This window comes from Schistocerca serialis, chromosome 3 (genome assembly GCF_023864345.2).
Source record: "Schistocerca serialis cubense isolate TAMUIC-IGC-003099 chromosome 3, iqSchSeri2.2, whole genome shotgun sequence".
Taxonomy (NCBI): domain Eukaryota; kingdom Metazoa; phylum Arthropoda; class Insecta; order Orthoptera; family Acrididae; genus Schistocerca; species Schistocerca serialis.
In genome coordinates, this window is record NC_064640.1 from 990,408,307 (window position 1) to 990,427,171 (window position 18,865).

Below are 18,865 nucleotides of genomic sequence, written 5' to 3' on the forward strand. Positions count from 1 at the left end.
GTTTTTATCAGTATAACCGCAGCAGGCACGACAAATTTACCATGTTGTGATGGAGATCCTGTGCTAAACAGCTGAACCCTGAAGATAGAGATTTAACCCTGAAATGTGTAAACGAAAAACAAACAACCAAAATGCAGGCAGTTGATGGACTTTTATTGATAACTATAGATTAAAGTTAACTTTTTAATTCATTAAAGGTTTGCATGCATTACTCCACTCACGCTCATTTTGCTTTCTTCGGTTTCACTTTGTCAACAAAGCTTTAGTTGCTTTTAACTGTCTAGCGCTCCTGCTTTTGAATTAAGCTATTGACACACCACATTGTAAGCCCTGGATACGAATGCTAAATTAGGCTGTAATTTGTTTCTCGTCGCATCTTACAGATTGGAATATTTACGTACCACCTAAGTGTCCTTTCGGTATTCGTAACCACTGAACTATTGTGGTCACTGTATTCCTTCACTACATTTACTAAATCGAAGAGATGGGGTGTTTTTATCACAAGGAGAACTAATACGTTACTCTCTCGAATCTGGTTTCTATCTAGCGTCTCCAGCGATTATCGGTCAAGATATTTAACACATTACCACACAAATCCATGTCCGTGTTTCTTGCTCTAGTCATGTGATGTTTCGAGACTGTAGCTAGTAGGTTGAGATATCCACTACGGCTCCTGAGCATCATAACACCTTGATTTTGCAGTGAACCTTCACCCAAATTATTTTTCCTATGGAATTTGTAATAACCGCACTAAATATCTCAAGTTTCTTAGGGTAAGTTGTTTATTATTAAGAGCGCCTTGCAGAAAGCAGCAGACAAATGAGAACACATTCTTCTGTCATTGTTCATGGATATTAGTAGACCACCTGGAAATGAAGGCGCTTCTGTCGGTTTGACGTGAGTTTTTATCGTGTTATTTCACGAGGACACGCCGAACCACTTGGTAGTATACGCACGACGAGCTTTACCCAGTTATCACGGTACTTACGTACTGCATTGTCACCGGGTGTTTCTAATAACGGCCTCTGGAGGCCATGTGCAGTATATCGTGATCAGATAGTACAGCATGCAATAAATATCTGCCGCTGTAAACCGTATTCACAGTTATGAGTAAGTGCAGCGCATACTTTTGTTCTAACGGAATCAGTTTGTGTTTTGTGAAGTGCTTAAAAAATAATCGAAGGCTATTATTCCAGACAGAAAATGGTAGACATTGCTTCCGTTTCCCAGACCGTAACAGATAGATGATCATGTCTGCCATTGAATACTAGGCTTCCATTATGCTGATTAGTGCAAAGATAAAACTACAATTTAAAAGCATTTCACAATCTTATGAAAACACAAACTGATTCCATGTATGTGCAGCACTTACACACAACTTCGAATGCAGATACAGTAAGAATACTAACAGATGCACAATAACAGAGGATGGTGTCCTCATTTGATTACTGTTTTCTGTTGGTCGTTCATAATAACAAAGAGGTCGCAGTAGAGGAGATGTATTTCATAGTACGGTCCTTACTACCACCTGTCAAAGTATATAATGTTCTTTGTAACACGCTGCATATTACAAATTAAAAAAAAAAAAATCCGCTACTATTCATTTAAGGTTTCAGCCAGCTTCCTATTCCTAGTAATTAAAAGTAAACTCCGACCGAACAGGCCTCGGAAGGCCCAACTGCACCGACCGACCGCCGTGTCGTCCTCACCGGAAGGCGTCACTGGTTGCGGATACAGAGGGGCATGTGGTCAGCACACCATTGTCGGTTTTGGTGACCGGAGCCGCTATTTCACAATCAGGTAACTCCTCAATTGGACTAACAAAAATGGTTCAAATGGCTCTGAGCACTATGGGACTTAACAAATGGCTCTGAGCACTATGGGACTTAACATCTATGGTCATCAGTCCCCTAGAACTCAGAACTACTTAAACCTAACTAACCTAAGGACATCACACAACACCCAGTCATCACGAGGCAGAAAAAATCCCTGGCCCCGCCGGGAATCGAACCCGGGAACCCGGGCGTGGGAAGCGAGAACGCTACCGCACGACCACGAGCTGCGGACTTCGACTAACAACGGCTCAGTGCACCCCACCTGCAGACTTGGACAGTCACCCATCTAAGTGCTGGTCAAGTCCGACAGCGCATAACTTCGGTGATCTGACGAGGGCCGTTGTTACCACTGCGGCAAGCCCGCTGGCTATTGCTAGTATTAGGTGTGTATTATTAGTGTTGATAATAGGCCGGCCGGGATGGCCTAGCGGTTCTAGGCGCTACAGTCTGGAACCGTGGGACCGCTATGGTCGCAGGTTCGAATCCTGCGTCGGGCATGGATGTGTGTGATGTCCTTAGGTTAGTTAGGCTTAAGTAGTTCTAAGTTCTAGGGGACTGATGACCTCAGAAGTTAAGTCCCATAGTGCTCAGAGCCATTTGAACCATTTTTGTTATAATAGACACGAATTGTGACACCGTACTGTTGACGCTCCTGCGGTCACCTAACACAATATTAACATATTATCGTTCTGACCGTCAAGGACACATATTAAGTTTTGTAATAAATGTGGTTGATATATTCCCATTATAAATGCATCATGTAATCAATTGTTGGTGATATGGAGGAGCGTGAAACTTCTTGTCAAATTAAAACTGTGTGTCGGACCGAGATTCGAACTCAGGACCTTTGCCTTTCGTGGGCAAGTGCTCTACCATCTGAGCTACCCAAGCACGACTGACGACCCCTCCACACAGATTGACTTCCGCCAATACCTCGTCTGCTACTTTCCAAACTTCACAGAAGCCTTTCTGCGAACCTTGCAGAACTAGCACTCCTGGAAGAAAGGATATTGCGGGGACATGGCTTAGCCACAGCCTGGGGGATGTTTCTAGAAGGCTATTTTCACTCTCCAGTGGAGTGCGGAGTGTGCGCTGATAAGAAACTTCCTGGCAGATAAAAACTGTGTGCCGGACCGAGACTCGAACTCGGTACCTTTGCCTTTCACGGGCAAGTGCTCTATCTGGACGAGCGTCTCTGACCTAAAACCCCAAATGTGCCACAGGCGCTCTTCCACGAAACCAAAAACGTAACCTAAATAAAAATTTTTAGAACTAACATTAAGCACTTACGCACTTCCCACAGGCGGACAGCTCCGCTTGAATGGTATTAAGAGAGTCGCCACGTTCAATATTCTCATTAGACAATCGGGTCGCAGTCCGTCAACAACGTAGCACTATCTTGGTCCATAGGAAAATGTGAAGAGGTTTACGATTCAGTGGAAGCTATCGGCAAAGGGTATAGCGAAGGAGAACTGCTCGCTAACAACTTCCCTGCCCCAGCCGAGCAATTCCTAGTTATGAAAATTCCTTCCGTAACCATGATTCGAACCGTGTGTCAAATCACAATTTTATGCGTTCAAGGCATCGGTTAAGAAGCGGGTAAACACGCATGCAGTCAGTATTTATCTTTAAATGTGAACATAAATTTGGGATGCATATGAAATTAAAGGTAGACTTAGTGAGATTACATTCATTTCCCAGGTCACCCTGAGCCTCTGTGTAAGTTTTCAGTTCATGTTGCTTCTAAAATAAATAACTGTAATAAATTTTGAGTGCAGTGGCACATTTGCAGACAACCAATGTAAATATGAGACCTTCGTGTCACGGATATGTTACTCCAACATCGCAAAACTTATGCTTCATGTAATTCTCCTTATGGGCTATTCAATTCGTCGATAGAGAAGCTATTGAAGATCTAACATGTAACACTACACCAAATGGAAAAAAGGAAAACTATCAACTGGAGCCTTTTTAGATGGATGCTTTCAGTATTAATCTCAAATGATACATAGTAATCACGATGTCACGATGGCAGGACCAGTATTTGAGTCCGAGTACTGCCGGGTACGACGCTATTGGTTGATCATTATCCGTATACCTCCGTTAACATCGAGCGAGAGGCAAGAAACCGAGAAAGATTCCGAAGAACATCACATCAAACACCGTATTGGAACGAGCATATTTGGAGTCTCCACAGACGATGAAATTCTTTATTGATATATGATCTTCCGCATTTGATTCCGTTTGTCGTCTATATTTAACAACACTAACGAATTACCGATCATTTGTCCACGCAGATATCTCTAGATCACAGCATCCTTTGGAGATATTTCACATCTAACAGCTTTTTGCAGGATGATAAATAGGAGGCGCCTGGCGAAGTCGGTTGTTTTTCAGTACGCACTCCATCACGAACGCGTATTTTGCCTTCTGAGGCTGTGAGGGCCAACATTATCAGCTTCCGGCGCACACACTATCTTTACCGCTTAGTCACCCGACTCCTTTCCCCGCGCTATCTCCAATCGCCACCTTGGCACACTGACCCGGACAGGGATTGACCTTGGCGCTTCCTGGTCTGCCACCCGACAGCTGCCCGAATCTTCACGCCCAGCTATCCCATTATGAGCCCTTTAGCGGTGCCCTGTATTAGCAAACCATTGTGTTAACAGAATCTGTCAGCTGAAACACGCAAGAGGTCTTTGATAGACACACAAAGATGACTTAACTCATAAGGAGCGATGTTTTAAGAACCACAAAGTCCAACGAACGCCGACACATAGTAATAACGCCGCTCGCAGGTGAAGGTGGCCGATTGCGTAAACAGGAAGGAACGACGGTTAGTGTTTAATGTCCCGTTGCTGGTGAGGTATTAGAGACGAAACTTGAGTTCAGACTGTGGAAGGGTGGGGAAGGATTAGGGCTGTGTCCTTTTCGAATGAACCATCCTGGCATTTACATTAAACTGTTCGTGGAAACCACGGAAATCCTAAAGCCGTACAGCCGGTCGGTGAATGTGTCACCTCTCCCAGAATGGCCACTGACTGAAAAAAAAATCGCAACATCTAGAAGTAATTAATGTAGAATAATGAAATTTCGGGAATGCATTTGTCTAGGTAACATATTTAAGTGATTAACATTGCAAGATCACATGTTAATGTAAGCTCGAGATGAGCCATTGCAAATGTGAAATGCTGGTACGTTAATAACCTGTGTAACCGCCAGACTGTTGAATGCAAGCATCCAAGCCTGTATGCACAGGGGCCAGATGTCAGTTTGTGGGATGGAGTTCCATCTGTTGCACTTGGTCGGTCAGTACAGGGACGGTTAATGCCATTTGTAGATGACGCTGGAGTTGTCGTCCGATGATGTTCCATTTGTGATTGAGTGGTGACATATCTGGTGATCGGTCACACCAAGGCAGATATCGACACTCTGTAGAGCATAGTGTGTTACAACACCGGTATGTGGCCGTGCGTTATCCTGTTGGAAAACAGCCCCTGGAATGCTGTTTCTGAACGGCAGCACGACAAGTCGAATCACCAGACTGACGTACAGTTTTGCAATAACGTAGCGTGGGTTTACCCCGAGTGTGCTCCGGCTGTCGTATGAAATAGTACCCCAAACCATAATTCCAGATGTAGGTCCAGTGTGTTTAGCACACAATTGGCTTCCTTCTAACCAACACACGGCCATCAGTGGCACCGAGGCAGTGCCAACTTTCACCAGAGAACACAACAGACCTCCACCCTGTTCTCCACTGAGCTCGTTCTTAACACTACTGAAGTTGCAAATGGCGATTGTTTGGGGTTGATGGAATGCACGCTACAGGGCGTCTGGCTCAGAGCTGTCTTTGAAGTAACCGATTTCTAACAGTTCTTTGTGTCACTATGGTGCCAACTGCTGCTGCCGATGCGGTATGATGCGCCAGAGCCATGCGCCGAACACGAAGTTCTTCCCCCTCGGTAGCCACGTGGCCGTACGGAGCCCGGTCTTGTTGCGACCGAACATTCTCGTGAACACCGCTGCCAGCAATCCTGTAAAATGGCTACATTCCTGCCAAATTTTTCTGCAGTATCGCAGAAGGAACACCCAGCTTCTCGTAGCCCTATTACGCGACCTTCGTTGAAACACAGTCAGGTGTTGATAATGTCGTCTTTGTCGCCTTGAAGACATTCTTGACTTACATCAACTCACCACGTCCAGTCTCAGAGGTAACTAATCTTACTACCGTTACAGCATATATTTTAAGCAAACCTGATTTTCATTCTCATATTTGCGATACTAACTTCACTGTCATGTGACTAGTGCGAAATTTGGATAGACATCAGCTTTCATATATAGAAACACGCCTGCCATATTTCTTTTATGCCGCAGAACTTCTTCTTGGTGTTCGGTCTTTTCTTGCGTCAGTGTATTTTGAAAAGATGCGTTTTATCACACAAGATGAAGCAGCCTTAAAGTTAATTGTAAATGGAGAGGTATAGAATTTCGTAAAATACGAGGTTTCCTCGTGTCAAAACCCGACGGTGGCAGAACACCTACACGGATTCGTATAAGGTATGCAGAAGCAGCTTCATGATACTGCAAGAAGTTGACTGGAGGTCGGTTCACGGTGTATGAAATAAAAAGGAAGAATAAAACTGAGCGTTCCATCGTCGACGAGGTCATTGAATTTATAAATACCACTATGTTCCGAACAAAGTTATTAAATAAATGTAGCATTATGTAATAATATATAAATATTATAAATTGAATTCCTCTGGCCCGTTTTTGTATATAATGTCAGGAACTACTGCGGGCATTCTTATAAAGTTTTTACTTATAGATAGACTCATTCGCGATCAAAGTCTCTGTATATAGTGTACTACCGCTCCGTCCGGCCGTAGATACTTACAAGGGAACCTCCCCATCGCACCCCCCTCAGATTCAGTTATAAGCTAGCACAGTGGATAGGCCTTGAAAAACTGAACACAGATCGATCGAGAAAACAGGAAGAAGTTCTGTGGAGCTATGAAATAATAAGCAAAATATGCAAACTGAGTAGTCCATGCGCAAGATACGCAAGATCAAGGAGAGTGTGAGCTCAAGAGCGCCGTGGTCTCGTGGTTAGCGTGAGCAGCTACGAAACGAGAAGTCATTGGTTCAAGTCTTTCCTCGAGTGAGAAGTTTGCATCTTTATTTTCGAAAAGTTATGATCTGTCGTTCGTTCATTGACGTCTCTGTTCATTGTAATAAGTTTAGTGTCTGTGTTTTGCGACCGCACCGCAAAACCGTGCGATTAGTAGACGAAAGGACGTGCCTCTCCAACGGGAGCCGAAAACATTTGATCGCAAGGTCATAGGTCAACCGATTCTTCCACAGGAAAACACGTTTGATATATTCTATACGACACTGGTGACGGCATGTGCGTCACATGACAGGAATATGTTGTCGACCCACCTAACTTGTACACTTGGCGAATGGGTAAAAAGATTCTTCTACCTTGCCCGATTTAGGTTTTCTTGTGGATGTGATAATCACTCCCAATAAGTGATGAAAACATAAGAGTTTGTCACATAAACTGAAAATAAAAAATTAAACTTTTCGCTTGAGGAAAGACTTGAACCAATGACCTCTGGTTCAGCAGTTGCTCACGCCAACCACGTGACCACGGCGCTCCTCCCCTCACAGTATCCTTGATGTTGCATATCTTGCGCATCAACTACTCAGTTTGTATATTTTACTTACTTTTTTCATAGTTCCACATAACTTCTTCCTGTTTTCTCGATTGATCTGTGTTCAGTTTTTCAAGGCCTATCCACTGTGCCAAATTATAACTAAATCTGAGTGGGGTGTAATGGGGAGGTTCCCTTGTTAGTGCTGCCCGTGTGGCGCTGGAGGCAGGTCTCTGGTGTCCCATTAAACCCCTAAACCACTGAGCCCTGAGAGATGTTTGAATAGACAAGAATATAAATATGTAACAGTGGCTTTGTATCAGATAAAGGAACTAGTTGGCATTAGAAATGCATATGGTGCGATGCACAATTTTTCGGACCTGAACGAAATTATAGAACTGGGCAATGATTATGAATTTCCACTTTGCATACGATTCATATACTTTGAAGAAGCTTTTGACTAAGTTTCAACAAAATACGTACTGGCAGACCTTGTGAGACAAGAAGTTCTACAGATCACATTAGACTTCATCAGGTTAGTGTAAATTCAAAACTGAAGGAATGGAGAGCTAAGGTAATTCCGTATCATCAAAAATAGCCACAGTAGTGCTAGAGGAAATTTAAATATCGTTAAACTTGGAAAACGAAGAAGGAATACGAGTCATTGGAACATATTTGAATCATTTTTGTTCTGTTGACGTCACTGTACTGTTTGCCTCTAGGGCAGACGAACATCAACATCGACTAGAAGAACCTAATAAAGCAAGTTAGAAAGAAGGCTTGAAAAACTATTCCAGCTAGACCTATATAATACACTGAAGCGCCAAAGAAACTGGTATAGGCATGCGTATTCAAATATAGAGATATGTAAACAGGCAGAATTCGGCGTTGCGGTCGGCAACTCCTATATAAGTGTCCGGCGATGTTATTAGGTCGGTTACTGCTGCTACAATGGCAGGTTATCAAGATTTAAGTGAGTCTGAACGTGGTGTTATAGTCGACGCACGAGCAATGGGACACAGCATTTCCGAGGTAGCGATAAAGTGGGGATTTTCCCGTCCGACCATTTCACGAGTGTACCGTGAATATTAGAAATCCGCTAAAACATCAAATGTCCGACATTGCTGCGGCCGGAAAAGATCCTGCAGGAACGGGACCAACGACGACTGAAGAGAATTGTTCAATGTGACAGAAGTGCAACCCTTCAGCAAATTTGCTGCAGATTTCAGTGCTAGACCATCAAGAAGTGTCGGCGTGCGAACGATTCAATGAAAAGTGATCGATATGGGCTTTCGGAGCAGAAGGCCGACTCGTGCATCCTTGATGACTGCACGACACAAAGCATTACGCCTCACCTGGGACCGTCAACACCGACAATTGACGATGACTGGAAACATGTTGCCTGGAAGAACGAGTCTCGTTTCAAATTTATTGAGCGGATTGACGTGTACGGGTATGGAGACAGCCGGCCGAGGTGGCCGAGCGGTTCTCGGCACTACAGTCTGGGACCGCGCGATCGCTACGTTCGCAGGTTCGAATCCTGCCTCGGGCATCGATGTGTGTGATGTCCTTAGGTTAGACAGGTTTAAGTAGTTCTAAGTTCTAGGGGACTGATGACCTCAGATGTTAAGTCCCATAGTGCTCAGAGCTATTTGAACCATCTCTAACAGAAATTGCGTTTCGGAGAAGCTTCCGCTGACTTTACTTCTGAACGACTGAAGTGCCGCCGCAATCGAAACGGCCCAGTAAAATCACTGGGGATATTGTACTTTCTTCTTCCGTGGCGCCTTTGTTATGTTTATTACCGAGGGACATTTGGCTTGGTGTAACGATTGCTGTCACTTTGAAAGCTAAGTCAGCACTAGCCAGTGAATAGAAAAGTCGTTGCTTACTGTATAGCTTAGTATGCATTGGTAATGCTCCTGTGACAAGAGTTGACTGGTATACCTATGGATAGAACTTGGTCGTGTAGTCGAGGTTGAGAGGTCAGGATGAAGCACTGCTTCCTTCCTCTGGAGTAGTGGTGGTGACTGGAATCGAGCGGCGAACTCTAGTAAGACGTGCTTCAACTGATTAGACTATTATTCATGTTAGGTGCAGAGGTATGATCACCGCTAGATTGGAGGCGTTGGCTTCGGAAGACGTACTGAGCCGCAGAATCGCAGCGAGCCGTTTTGAGCATGACCGCCTGGGCAGCGGCAAGCATTGGAAGCATCACCGACTGATGTCAGCAGGACGGTAGTAGCTGCAAGAACCGCGAGCAGCGGCCGGTGAATGGCAGCCACGTATGGGCTGGTCGCTCACCTCCAGCCACGGAGTACAGCACATGAAACGGCAGTACTCAAACCGTTGCCTCCAGCGCGATCGACGTCGAAGGTGTGTGCTCGCGTGGATGATGGTTAGCGACTAGGTGGTCTACAAGGACTGGAGTGGAGCGGCAGGGTAGCCAGGTAGCTATCGGCCCAGACCCCAACACAAGTCCCACCAGGTAGCTGGATGTCCTCGGGAGGCAGTCACCCAGTAGGAGACACGGTAGTGCGAAGACACCAGGTAGCATACATACAATCTTCTGATCAGGCGCACTCCTGTCCAGAGTAGGTGGTTGGCTGCATCACTGTGGCCCGTGAATGGTCTTCATCACCACAGTAAGGGTTGATTCTGGCATCGCGTACACATCTGGATACCGTCTGAGAACATCTGAGCACACTGAGGATGCGAATCAGGCTGGCAAGAGTTTTCGTCTCATCAGTGCATTAGCCTGGAAACCGAAACAAGTTAGCACGGTCGCTCGCTATGGTGAAGCAATACTGACTTCACAATGCAAGCTTTGCTCGTCTGATCAGGTTTTCTAGACCGCCTGTCGTAGCGCAGAGGGGTCCCAATTTCGCTTTTCAGAAACTTTGGTGGGCGTATTTCGCGGTGTCGGGGTACTGAGTAAGTACTCTTGCACTCTGAATATGTATATCTACTTCATAGTGACGGCACCTCGCTCCTTATGACTTCATTTTACTGCAGTGGTGCCAGGCAGTTTAGTTCTCCAGACAAGGTCGTGGTGGAAAAGTATACTCATAAACCCGTGTTAAAGTTAATCCTTGTAAGATTCTTTGTCAAAACAGTTTTCTTTTAAAGTAGCCACAAAAGCGGCAAGCCCTTCAGCTCAACTCTTTTCATTTATTTTATGCGACTGGAGAGGTGTTGAATTAGTTTAACGAGATTAGTGAGTTACAGTGATTGTATGAGTTGATTTCATTTCTTCTTTTTAGCATTCTGTAATCTAACATAGCGCCGAACTTCGTGACAGTGAGGTGCGGTATCTCCACTCTGCTAGTATTACACCGAAGATTATGGTGAGCGTAGCTTTCAGCTCCAGCATATTAAGACGAGCAAGAGTTTGTACTTCAGATTTGTGATAGATTTCACTGTGTCATGTTCGTCAGATCTTTGAAATTCCACGGTTCTGGATCAGTCAGTCAGTCTACGAACGTCTGAGGGGAGAACATTTAACAATCTGAATGTGTCTTTCGTACTTAAACTGCGTGTACGCTGTTGTGAAAGTTTGCTGGTAGACAAAAACTGTGTCCAGGAGCAGGAGTCAACCCTGGAATCTCGCCTTTCTGGAGCAGTGCTCTTTCAGACCACGCTACTCACGTGCAACCCTTACAAGTTCAATTTTGCCAGTATCTCACTTCTACTTTCCTAACTACAAAGATCTAATGTGCGCAGAAAGCTGCACACAGTTACTGAGTGGAAGAGTCATTATGGAAACAGATCTTAGGCTGTGGATGGGCCATTTGAGCCCAGTATCACTTCTCACGAGGCTGCTAGTACCGCAGTGCATAGAGAAAACAATTAGGAACTAGGAGAGAGCTACTATTAGAAATGGAAGCTGAGAAGCCGGATCGTTTGTCATTCCTGGATAGCTCAATCTTTCCGATGTTGCCTGCGAACGGCAAAGTTGTGCATTCGAAACCCGGTTTAGTACATAGTTGTGATCTGTGAGGAAGCTTAGATCTGTATATGTCCGGGGTGCACGTTTGCCAGCCGTGCTCCATGATGCTGGATAGCTGTCTCGGCTGTCGATTCTGTAGAACAAGGCACCGCTGATCATGTCGTTTCCCAGGAGAGAGGGAACCGAAACAGACAAATAATCGTAAAAGATCAAAGTGTATGAACTGCAGTTGCTTTAAATTCGAGTGAAATATCAAAAATAGTAACTCCTCAACTTTCAGTCCTTTGGAACAAGTGGACTCTTCGAGAATAAAACTGTCAGTATATCCCAAGAGCAAAGTAGAAGAATAACAAGAAATATTACTTCCCCGGTGAAAAATGGTACGCATCATTAAAACGTAATTAAAAGTATCTAAGAAAAATGTAATAGGTACGTAGAGCATGGACTGGGGAATAGTTGAGGCACATACATACCGAGGGGAGAAATGTAAAGTAGTTTAGTAATAATGGGACACGATGAGGATATATCAGCAGTTAATCGACAGATCACGAGTTCTTCGAGGTAGTCAGTAACAGCTGTAGTAATTTAGACTGAAATTTATTCGCTTAGGACTTTAATTCTATTAATTTTATTTTGTTGTCTTGTATAATTGAGCACTGAGAACCATAAGGGCCGAAAGCACAGAAGCAAAGCTTTGAGAAAAACAGATGTTTGTGAAAATCAAATTTATAGGAAAAACCACTCGTAGGTCTAAACCGTTTATTCCAACATTTTATAATTACTATGAAAAATTAATGTACGCGCAAGCTTATGGAATATTAATTAATATTTACGATTATATTTATCATTAATGTTAATTCACGAAATTTCCATATATAGGCTAGTGACAACATTGTCTCTTGACTGTTGTATAGTTTATAATTAGAACTCTTTCAAAGAGAAATGTTCTAAAAAATTACTAATTATTAACAAATACTATATACATCACGTACACACATAATTATGACCTATTCGAGCAGTTGATGATCGCAGCTATCATTATTTTTATTAAGAACATTCTGCGGCTTGAGGTTTAGATAAAACTGACACTAAATAATGTTGTGAACACTAGACAACAAATGAGCAGCGGAGAGCAACGAACTTATGCTTTGTGCTTTGGGCCCTTGTGCAAATGAATATCCGAAAAAACGGTGAGACAGCTTTTTGGGAATGTTCACACATACACAGTGGGGCTGCAATTAGAGACAGACGTGGTTCATCATAATATCAACAGACGTCAAGAAATTGCATGCATGCTACAGTCTCAAAATCAACGACTATGTACTTTAGGCCCTTATGGTTCTCAGCGCCTCAATTGCGTTATCAATATTCTGTTTTATTTATGCAATATATGAGGTATTTATTTATTGCTATCTTCCGTTAGTCCATCTTCTCCTCCCTCCTCTTTCTGTCCATCTCCTCCTTTCCCCTTTCTTGTTCTATCTTCTCCTACACCTTCTCTGTGTCAGTCTCTTCATCCCACATTTCATCATGCACCTTCTGCTCCTCTCTGTTTCTATTCATCCACCTGTCTCTGCTCATTTCCTCGTCCCCTCCCTCTCTCTTTCCGTCTGTTCCTCCCCCTATCTGTCCATCTCCTCCACCCTCTCTGTCTGTCCATCTTCTCAACCCCCATCTCCCTGTCCACTTCCTCTCCCTATCCCTTCTCTATCCATTGCACTGTTACCACCCCAACCCGAGAGGGAGTTTCGTGGTTTTTATCTATAATAGCATTTTTTTCCGTATAGTAAGTAACATGTGTACTAAATTCGACTGAAATCTCTAGGGCGTAGGGGGAGATGTTGAACATAAGCGTATATGATATGTATTGCGCACATACGCTGATCAGCCAAAACACGATGACGACTGCCCGCTGCGGCGTTGGATGCCGCCTGGTGGCATTGCGGGATAACACAAGTACAGACACGTACCAGAGGACACCGTAGCGAACATATCGGCTGCAAACGGAGAAATCCGTTCAGATAAGCGACTTTCACGAAGGGCAGATTATTATTATGCAGAGCCTGTAAACGAGTATCTCGGAAACGACGAAGCTGATCATACGTTCACGTGCTACTCTCTTGAGCATCAACGAAAAGAGGTAGGACAGTGAAACTACCATCAGGCGATAAATGACTGGACGTCCACGACTCTTCACAGAACGTGGTATTTGGAGGCTTGTCTACTCTGTAAAGTAGGATAGATGGTGTTCTGCAGCGTCTCTGCCGAAAGAGCACAATGCTGGTGCACGCACAAGTGCATCGGAGCACACCGTTCATCGTACACTGTTGAACATGGAGCTCCACAGCAGACTACCCCTATGTGTTCAGTTATTAATCCAACACATCGTCAGTTACCATTACAGAGGGCAAGGGACCATCGGAATTCGACCGTCGATAAATGGCAACGTGTCGGCTCTTCGGGTGTTCAGCAGTATAATTGTCCGTGTCTCGGAACCAGAAATATGATACAGTGGTTTGAGGAGCATTATAGTGAACTCACATTAATGTCTCTGCGGCCAGATTCGCCTCATATAAATCCTATTGAACACATCTGGGTCGCTATAGGGCGCCATCACCGCTTACGCAAACCGGCGCCTCGTTATTTACGCGAATTATATGACTTGTGTGTAGACATCTAATGCCACATTGTAATAATGGTGTAATAATTTGTTCTGAAAGCAGTGCTGATATTCAACAATAAAAGCGGGTTAAAAGCTGTGAGCTATCTGGGGAAGTTAACCTTGAATTACTGAGCAACTGTTTCACCATGTATCCAGTCTAGCTTACCAAATTCCCAACCTGACTAACATTAATTATATTCTTTTAATAGTCATCTTACGACAACCGGTGATATATATATATATATATATATATATATATATATATATATATATATATAAAGAGAATTTACCACGAACCTACTACGGTGTCGTAGCAGGCGGAGAGGTGATACTCCGACGTGGCGCGTCCCAGGTGGCGGATAGGGGGGTCCTCACCGGCTTGCCGGCGGACTTAAGCGAAATAAAATAGCTCTCGCGGACCAAACACACAACATCAAGAAATCCATTAGTGTCTGTTCTGGTATCCAGCGACTAGTGGTCTGCGTCTGTTTACCTAGTTGGTGCGGCAGTGAAATATGGCTTGATCTCAATAATCAAGTCTGCAATTACCGTGATCTTGTTGAAGGTCACCACAACCGACTTCAACTTGAAGTAATCATGATGGAACAAATGGAAAGAAATCCGCTACCCCAGGCCCCAGTCAACGGACTGGACTTTCCTGGTCATCGGATTCTGGGGGACCAGGAACATCATGAGGAGAAGAGTCGGAGCTTCTCAAAACCTCTTCGCAAGCACTACCTTGGCACTCTCAATGCAAACACTCTGTTCAAACTTGGAAAACTAAAACAACTGACAGACATGCTAGATAAATTTCACATCAAAATTCTTGCCATCCAAGAGACGCGCTTCGTAGATGAAAACCATTTCGACACAGAACATTACAGGATTTACAAAGGTAAACCTGCTGTCAGAAGAGGAACACCATTATTGTTTGGTACAGGGTTTGCAGTACACAAATCAGTCATGGATAACATCATAGACTTCAATTCAATATCAGAACGTATCTCGACACTGTCCTTCAAATCAGGTAATAAAGCATACACAATTATCAACGCACATGCACCTACAAATGACCATAACAGAAAGAAGCCACAAGAAATTGAAGACTTCTGGGAAGACATGGAGGAAGTAACTAACAACGTACCAGAAAGACATGTGAAAATTGTAATGGGTGATTTCAATGCGCAGCTTGGTAAGGAGAGAAAATTCAGAGAAATAACAGGCCCATACTCAGCACATATTCGCACGAACACCTCATAAAATATTGTCAAAACTTTAACCTCAAAATCATGTCAACACAATTTCAAAAACCAAGACGAAAACTTACAACATGGAAAGCACCCAACACAGTGTGGGGAGCATTTCAGATTGATCATGTGGCCATATCCAAGAAAAATTCGCGGGAAATTCTAAATGTCAGAACACGTAAAGGAGTCTTCGAGTCTGATCATTATTTGCTACAAGTTAAGATTAGGCCAATCCCAAGACTGAAACAGACAGCGCAAAACAAAATAGTCAAACCTGATCCGGAATACTTGAAGATAAACAGGGATAAAATCGTTGAAGAAATTAATAGGCACTCAATAGACACATGGACAGATCTGGCGAAGGCAGTTCAGAAGACTATGTGCTGGGGACAACCACCTAGAAAACGCAAACATGGGTGGTGGAACGCAAAGTGTGATGAAGCCATTGAGAGAAGAAAGCAAGCATGGGACAAGTTCAGTAGCTACAGAAATTCAGAAACATGGAAAGAATTTCACGAAGTTCAGAAACTAGCATCGAAGGAAATCAGAAGGGAAAAACGAACATATGACAATAACAGACTAAAAGAAATTGAGGAAGATTTCAAAAGAAATAATACAAGAAATTTTTACAGAACTTTCAAAGAAAATATTAAGGGCTATCAACCCCCTAGCCTCTGTTTCCGAAGAACAGATGGATCCCTGGAAACAAACACAAAAGAAAACTGTAAAATTCTCATACATTACTTTGATAAACTTCTTAATTGCAAAAAACCTACAGGAAAATTAACATTCCAAAAGACCACATCTAATGCCGATTCTGATCCACCCACAATAGAAGAGATAGAGGAAATCATAAAACAAATGAAAAATAACAGAGCTGCCGGAGAAGATGGTATTATCGCCGAGATCTGGAAACTCCAAGATGAAAACATCACCAAAAAAATCCATAAGATTATCTCCGAAATTTGGATCACAGAGAAAGTGCCAGAGGAATGGAAATGTGCATTGATCCATCCGTTACATAAAAAGGGTGATAAGTCAGATCCAAACAATTACAGAGGCATTTCGCTAGTACCAGTTACATACAAAATTTTCTCTAAGGTGCTATTAAACAGACTAGAACCACAAGCAGATCTGCAAATTGGGGAATACCAGGCAGGCTTCAGAAAATGGAGATCATGCATCGAACAGATCTGGAACTTGAGAACACTTTTGAAAGTCAGACAGGCAAGAAACACTGTAGTTACCTTTGTGGACTTTAAAAAAGCATATGATTCCATAGACAGACAGACACTCTTTGACGTACTGGAAGAATATGGTATCGACAGAAAAATCAGGGCACTTATACAACAGACGCTTACAGACACTACCTCCAAGATTAAGTTCATGGGAGAAATTTCGGAACCCTTCCACATACACACAGGTGTCCGACAAGGAGACGGGCTCTCACCAATCCTGTTAAACATGGTGTTAGACAAAATTATCAAGCAGTGGGAGGAACAAGTTAAAGGAATACAGCTGGGAAGAACACGTGAAACCAAAACAATCATAAAATGTCTGGCATTTGCAGATGATATAGCCATACTCAGCAATAATACACAGGAGGCAAAGGAAGCACTGGAATGCTTGCATGAAATAGCTGCCAAAACAGGTCTGCAGGTATCTTACGAGAAGACACAATATACGGAACGCCAGACCAACAATGTACACACCATGCATACGGTATATGGATCCGTAGAAAGAGTCGAAAAATTTAAGTATTTAGGGGAGTACATACAAATGGGAGGATCAAACAAGGCGGCTAACATGGAACGAACGAAGAAACTCCAGAAGGCATACAAACTCACATGGTCACATTATAATAAGAAAAGCATATCGAGGCAGGCCAAACTTAGGCACTACAAAACAGTTGTATTACCAGAAGCATTGTACACGTCAGAAACAACCACAATTGGAGCATCAGGCATCATAGACACAGAAAAAATAGAACGCAAAATTCTCAGAAAAATATTTGGACCAATTCACAGAGATGGCATATGGATGAAGCGACCTACCAAAGAGCTGTACCAGCACACTGACAGACTAACAGACGCGATCAGAAAACGCAGATTAACTTTCTATGGGCACATACAGAGAATGGACAACAACCGGCTTACAAAGAAAATTTTTGATGTAGTAAACAGCTCAAGCAAGAAAACAAATTGGTATCATGAAATAGACGAAGACTTAAGGCAGATAGGGATCAACAGGCAAATGATAGGAGACAGGAAATACTTCAGAAACAAAGTTAGGAGTGCAAAATTTATTGTAAAGGAGAGAAAGAAGAAAGGAACATTATGGACAGAGCAAAGGAAACAGGAGCACAGCCAAAGGATGAAGAGATTTTGGGAAGAGAAGAGGAAGAAAGGAAAGAAGTGAAAATTGTGTCATCATGTGATTTTCGAGTTCAAACACTGTCCATAAGGGCAACAATGAAATGAATGAATGAATGAATAAAGAGAATTTAAATAAAAAGAAATAAAACAGTTTATATTTGGACATTTATTTTAACATTGATCACTGAAATTTCAGCATATTAAACTTGATTCATAACTAAACTGGTGCCTTATTTAGGATTGTGAAAATGTGAGTTTGTAATCTTACGGAACACATCAAATATGGAGCCAAGATTGGGAGACTGCATACGACACTGCATTCGTAAAATAACTCACGAAGAACGTTGAAACATATGCAAAAGGAAATTAACCACAATCAACCGATTCACGTTTCACCCAAAGAAGTTACGGTCGTAGCGCAATTCTGTCCGTCATGAAATTACCACACACTGTGAAAGGTATGTGCTGAGATTCCATCAGGATAGAGCCAGTGAAAAATGTCGATAGTTCCCAACCGCAAGGTTGGACGACTAGTACATCTTCGAGTAGTAAGATCTTTGACGGCTACCAGAGCTAGGTGCACGCGGTGAAAGTTTGAGTAGTGGTGAGGAGATGCGCAGAGACAGCAGACGTGTTTCGAGTCGGAGCTAGATGCCTGCTGAAGGCAGCCGGGTCGTGACACCATGAAAGTAAGAATTGTCGCTACGCACATAATAAGCTATATATTGAGCGAAACTCGGCACATACCTGGGGGAAGTAGAAATAATAATTAATAAAATAGGTTTTCTTTGGTTAAATAATGTCTAAAAGCTAGATAGAAAACCCATTGTTGATGCAATAAGCGTTTTGTGAAACTTTCTCGTAAATCCATGCTATAGAAGTTTTTTTTAGTTTTTCACATGTGCCTTAAAAGTTTGAACAATAAATATTTTTTAGATAAAATTAGAGTTTCATCTCACACCTTATGTCGTTCTCCGCATCCTGTGCTTGCATTGAACCAAAAGGTACATTAAAGTAAAGTTCCCATGAGTAAAGCTAATAATTTCATTTATCAGACTAAAATAGTCAATATGCCATTGCACAGTTGGCAAATTATTCAGATCAGGGCAGAATTTTTATTAAGTAACAAACAGGGCCAAAATG

General features: G+C 42.9%; 1 protein-coding gene across 1 annotated transcript in view; it reads right to left on the bottom strand.

Moving 5' to 3' along the window:
* LOC126471354 (proline-rich protein 2-like) overlaps positions 1 to 18,865 on the bottom strand; it is a 118,403-nt gene that overhangs the window by 85,518 nt on the left and 14,020 nt on the right. The gene's annotated exons all lie outside the window — the stretch shown is intronic.